Below are 6404 nucleotides of genomic sequence, written 5' to 3'. Positions count from 1 at the left end.
TGGAAGGATTACTCTGGCTGTTTGGTGAAGAGTAGATTAGGGAGCAGATAAGAATGGATACAAGATGGCCAATTAATTCGCTAGTAAATATTTCAGGCAAGAGATAATGGAGATTTGAGCTTGGATGGTGATGAAAGAAAAATGGAGGCCTGAACAGCCTGGAGAAATAGGTAATAGAAGAAATTGGTGGGAATAGGTTATAGACTGAAAATGAGAGTAGGGACAGGATTTGTCAAGGAAGGTATCTGGCTTGCATAAATGTATGAAACATTCTGGCAATCACTAGAATAGGGAATCTGGGTGGAGAATTTTTTAATGGCAGCTTTATTGAGATATAATTTGCATCCCATAAAATTCACCCCTTAGAGTATGCAATTCAGTTATGTATAGTATTTATAGACATGCTCAACCATTGCCACTATCTAAATTTGAGAATCTTTTCACTATCCGAAAAAGAGACTCTGTATCACTCACCATTGTGCCATCTCCCACTCCCAGCATCTACTAATCTACTTTCCATCTCTATGAATTTGCCTATTCTGGACACATCATATAAATGGAATCATACAATATGTGATCTTTTGTGACTGGCTTTCTTCACTTAGCCTAACATTTTTGATGTTCATCCATGTTATATACCATGCTATCAATATCCCATTCTTTTCTGTGGCTGAGTAACATTCCATGAACTGGATATAGTCTATTTTATTTACCCATCAGTTTATGGACATTTGAGTTATTTTCACCTTTTGATTACAATGGATAATGCTGCTATAAATGTTAGTATACAAAGTTTTGTGTGGAAATATATTTTCATTTCCTTAGGGTATAAACCTGGGAGTGGAATTGCTGAGTCGTATGGTAATTCTATGTTTAATATTTTGAAGAACTGTACAACTGTTTCCAAAGCTCCTGCACCATTTTACAGTTCCACAAACAATGACTGAGGGTTCCAGTTTCTCCACATCCTTGTCAATACTTGTATGGCCTGTCTAAAAAAAAGACTATCTTTGCTCCTTTGTCAAAGATAAATTGACTATATTTATGTGAGTCTATTTCTGGGCTCTCTGTCTCTTCAACTGATTTATACTATTTTTACTATGTAAATCTTGAAGTTAGGTAGTATCAGTCCTTCAATTTTGTTCTTTAATATTGTGTTGGCTATTTTGGGTCTTTTTCCTTTCCACATAAACTTTAGAATCAGTTTGCATATACCCACAAAATAACTTATTAGGATTTTGAGGTTTCATTAAAGCTACATATTAATTGGAAAGAACTGATATCTTGACAATATTGAGTCTTCCTATCCATGAATATGGAATACCTCTACATTTATATAGTACTTCTTTGATTTTGTTTGTCAGGGTTTTGTAGTCTTTCCCATATAGATCTTGCACATATTTTGTTAGATTTATACCTAATTATTTCTTTCTCTCTTTTTTTTTTTTTTGGTGCTAATGTAAATTGTGTGTTTTTAATTTCAAATTCTTTTTTTTTTATTTATTTATGATAGTCACAGAGAGAGAGAGAGAGAGAGGCAGAGACACAGGCAGAGGGAGAAGCAGGCTCATGCACCGGGAGGCCGATGTGGGATTCGATCCCGGGTCTCCAGGATCGCACCCTGGGCCAAAGGCAGGCGCCAAACCGCTGCACCACCCAGGGATCCCCTTAATTTCAAATTCTAATTACTCATTGCTGGCAAATAGAAAAGTCAGTTGACTTCTATATATTACATTTGCATCCTGCTACCTTCTATAATCTCTTATTAGTTCCAGGAATTTTTTTTTTGTGCATGTGATTCTTTGGGATTTTCTACATAAGCAAATCATGTCATCTGTAAACAAAGACAGTATTAATTCTTCCTTCCCACTCTGTATACCTTTAATTTCCTTTTCTTGTCATATTGCATTAGACAGAACTTCCAGTATGATGTTGAAAAGGAGTGCTTAGAGGAGACATCTTTGCCTTGTTTTTATTTGTTTTTTAATATGTCATGCGCATTTTATGTTCCTGTATTCCTCTATTACTGCTTTCTTATGTTAAATCAATATTTTCTTGTGTATCATCTCAATTACCTTGTTTTATTTACTTATATATTTTTTAGTTATTTCCTTAGTGCTTGCCCTGGAGATTATAATGAACGCTTTAAAAATCTTGTTTGGAATAATGCCAACTTAATTTCAATAATATACAAAAAAATTGTTCCAATATTCCTCTATTTCTTCCCCCTTCTTTGTATTATTATTGTCATACAAATTATATCTTTATATATTATGATCCCATCAACACATTTCCATAATTATTGCTTTATGCAATTGTCTTTTAAGTCCCATATAAGAAAAAAAATAGTTGCAAGTGTATTATTAATCTTTTATATTTATCTGTGCAGTCACCCTTTCCAGTTCTCTTTATTTCATCTTGTCAACTTAAGCTGCTGTCTAATGTCCTTTTATTTCAGCCTGAAGAACTCTTTGTATTATATCTAGTAAGGCAAGTCTGGTGGCAACATTTTCTTAATTGCAAATGCCTTCATTGTTAAAGAAATTTTTGCTGGAATTAGAATTCTTAGTTGACAGTCTTTTTCTTTGAGTACTTTGAATATGTTATCCTACTGCCTTCTGGCTTCTAGGGTTTCTGATGAGAAAATTGCTATTAATCTCATGGAGTCTCCCTCCTATAATAAAAATTACATCTTTTGTATCTTTTTTGCTGCTTTCAAGATATTATTTTTCCTTTGTCCTTTAACTGTTTGATTACAATGTTTCTAGGTATGGATCCCTTTGAGTTTATCTTACTTGAAGTTGGTTGAGCTTTATAGATGTGTAGATTAATGTGGGTTTTTTTCATCAAATTAGAAAGTTTTTGACCATTGTTTCTTCAAATATTCTTTATGCTTTTCTCTCTCTTTTTCTGGGACTCCCATTATGTGTACTTTGCTGTATTTGATGATGTTTCACAGGTCCCTGAGATGCTGTTCATTTTTCTTCATTCTTTTTCTTTCTGTTCCTCAGACTGGATAATCTCAAAGACCTATCTTCAAGTTCACTCATTTTTTTTCTGCTGCTTACACAAATCTGCTGTTGAGACACTCTAGTAAATAATTCATTTTCAGTAATAGTTTTGAACTCCGAAATTTCTGTTTGGTTCTTTTGTTGTAATCTCTGCCCCTTTTATTCATATTCTCTATTTATTTTTTTTTAAATTTTTATTTATTTATGATAGTCACACAGAGAGAGAGAGGCAGAGACATAGGCAGAGGGAGAAGCAGGCTCCATGCACCGGGAGCCCGACGTGGGATTCAATCCCAGGTCTCCAGGATCGCGCCCTGGGCCAAAGGTAGGCACTAAACCGCTGAGCCACCCAGGGTTCCCCATATTCTCTATTTAGCAAGACATTATTCTCTTTTTTTTCACCTCCACTTTTGGCTGGGAGCCTCAGCATTCAAGCTTCTTTCTTTTTTATTTTATTTATTTTATTTTTTTTATTGGAGTTCAATTTGCCAACATATAGCATAACATCCAGTGCTCATCCCATCAAGTGCCCCCTTCAGTGCCCATCACCCAGTCACCCCAACCCCCACCCACCTCCCTTTCCACTACCCCTTGTTCGTTTCCCAGAGTTAGGTGTCTCTCATGTTTTGTCACCCTCACTGATATTTTCACTCATTTTCTCTCCTTTCCCTTCATTCCCTTTCATTAATTTTTATATTCCCCAAATGAATGAGACCATATAATGTTTGTCCTTCTCCAATTGACTTATTTCACTCAGCATAATACCCTTCAGTTCCATCCACATCAAAGCAAATGGTGGGTATTTGTCGTTTCTAATGGCTGAGTAATATTCCATCGTATACATATACCACATCTTCTTTATCCATTCATCTTTCGGTGGACACCGAGGCTCCTTCCACAGTTTGACTATTGTGGACAATGCTCCTATAAACATTGGGGTGCAGGTGTCCCAGCATTTCACTACATCTGTGTCTTTGGGGTAAATTCCCAGCAGTGCAATTGCTGGGTCATAGGGCACATCTATTTTTAACTCTTTGAGGAACCTCCACACAGTTTTCCAGAGTGGCTGCACCAGTTCACATTCCCACCAACAGAGCAAGAGGGTTCCCCTTTCTCCACATCCTCTCCAACATTTGTTGTTTCCTGCCTTGTTAATTTTCACCATTCTCAGTGGTGTGAGGTGGTATCTCATTGTGGTTTTGATTTGTATTTCCCTGATGGCAAGTGATGTGGAGCATTTTCTCATGTGCTTGTTGGCCATGTCTATGGCAAGACATTATTCTCATACTTACCTTTTGCTCTTTAGGTATGGCTTCCTTTAGCCTCGAATATATATATAATAGCTGATTTAAAGTCTTTGTGTAGTAGGTCAATATATGAAGTCCCTCAATAACAGTTTCTATTGACTGACTGCTTTTTTCCTCTGTGCATGAGCTATGATTTCCTGTTTCTTTATGTGTTATGTTTTTTTCCCTAAAATTGGATATTTTAAATAAATATAATGTGGAAACTCTGGAAATCAAATCCTTCCTTCCCCAGAGTGTATTGTTTTTGTTGTTTGTTTGTTTAATGACTCTCCTGAACCAATTATATAAAGTCTGTATTCTTTGTTGTGTACTATGACTGAAATCTTTGCTCAGTTAGCTTAGTAGTCAGCTAATGTTTGGACAGAGATTTCCTTAAATATTTGAACCCATAAGTCCTCCACTCTTGGCCAAAGTGCTGTGTGTGGGTTTTGAGGCACAACTTCAATGTTCTAGCAATTTAAAACTCTGTCTGAGCCTTTACTTCCTGCTTTTATAGAGCTTCAAGGTCAGAAAGAGGTAAGACATTAGGGTCTTCTCAAGTCTTTCCTGAACATGTATGCAACCATGTGTATGCATGGGCTTTCTAGATTCCTGGAAATATGTCAGAGATTTTCAAGGCCCCCTGTAGACATCTAATTTCCTAGATTTTCCTTATAAGTTATTGGCTATACCCTTGATGATAGCCTCAATTGGTATCACTGCCTCAGGCAACTGTGCTATTAAATAATTGCCCCTTGATTGTTTTTGACAAACTTTTTGGAAATATGGTGTTCCTTGCTGAGTGGAGTCAGGTCAAATAAAAACAAACCCAATGGATGGAAGTTTTTTAGGGAGCTTCCAGCCAGGTCAAATAGTGATAACTCCCTGGGGATGGATCTTTTAGGGTAGCTCCACATCTGTGCTGCCCCTTCCAGTTGCTGCTAGGCTGATGGTTTTCACAGCTACTATGATTTTGAGGCTACTAGTTTTCAAAGACTACTGAAAAGCTGGGGAAATGATGTGCGTAAGTCGAATTAAAATGCCATGAAGCTCACTGTTCTTTCTGAGATTCAGCCATTTATCTGAAGTAAATTGTCTTTGAATTGTTATAAGCTTTGGATTAATTTTCAGAGTTCTGAAGTAATTGATTTTGACATTTTTTCCAATATTGTCATTGCTTTTATGGAGGACTAGATTTCTGAAGGTCTTTACTCCATCATTTCAGAAGTGCTTCCTGAGGTGCAGATTTGAGGGGAAAGGCAATGAGGTCAATTTTGGGTTAATTAAATCAAATTTGCCTTGAGGAAATATTCAGCAAACAGTTAAATATACACACTATTTAATAAATACAATTGTTAGCATTTATTTTTGGACTTCTGTTGAGGAGGATTGATTTATCATATTTCTCAGTCCATTGCATGTTAACATCATTGGTTCATGCAGAGTCCATCTTTAGTATGTGTGTATGCATGAATGTACATGTGTATGTATATATATATATATATATTTCATTCTTCTTCTCCCTCCATAGGAAATTATTCTAATGTGTTTAATATATGTCTTTTAGTTCATTAGGTGTTCTCCCAAAATGTGTATTTGTTTTGTGTTCATGTTTTGTGTATAATCAAAAAATATTGTGTCACACACACACACACACACACCCCTGAGGGGCTCTTGAACTTGGCTGTACTTTGCAATAACCAGTGTTATTTTAATCTGACACCTAATTTGTAGCCCATATAGAAAAATCAGATTCTGCTGGGGTTAAGATCCAGGCATCACAAATTTTAAATTATCACAGAGGGGTGCCTGGGGGGCTCAGTCAATTAAGGGTTTGACTCTTGATATTAGGTTCATGAGTTCAAGCCCTGTATTGGGCTCCACACTGGGTATGGAGCCTACTTTTAAAAAATTACCCCAGATGATCCCAATATGCAACCAAGTGTGAAAACAAGTGATATATAGCATCCCTTTTTTCAGTTTATAAACCCAGCAATATATTTTTAAGATCTGTTCATATCTCTGCATGTGTATCCAGTCCAGAGATCAGCAAACTTTTTTTGTAAAGGGTTAGATATTAAATATTTTCAACTTTGCAAGCCATTTA

The sequence above is a fragment of the Canis lupus genome, chromosome X (genome assembly GCF_048164855.1).
Source record: "Canis lupus baileyi chromosome X, mCanLup2.hap1, whole genome shotgun sequence".
NCBI classification, from domain to species: domain Eukaryota; kingdom Metazoa; phylum Chordata; class Mammalia; order Carnivora; family Canidae; genus Canis; species Canis lupus.
This window is presented reverse-complemented; position numbering follows the sequence as displayed.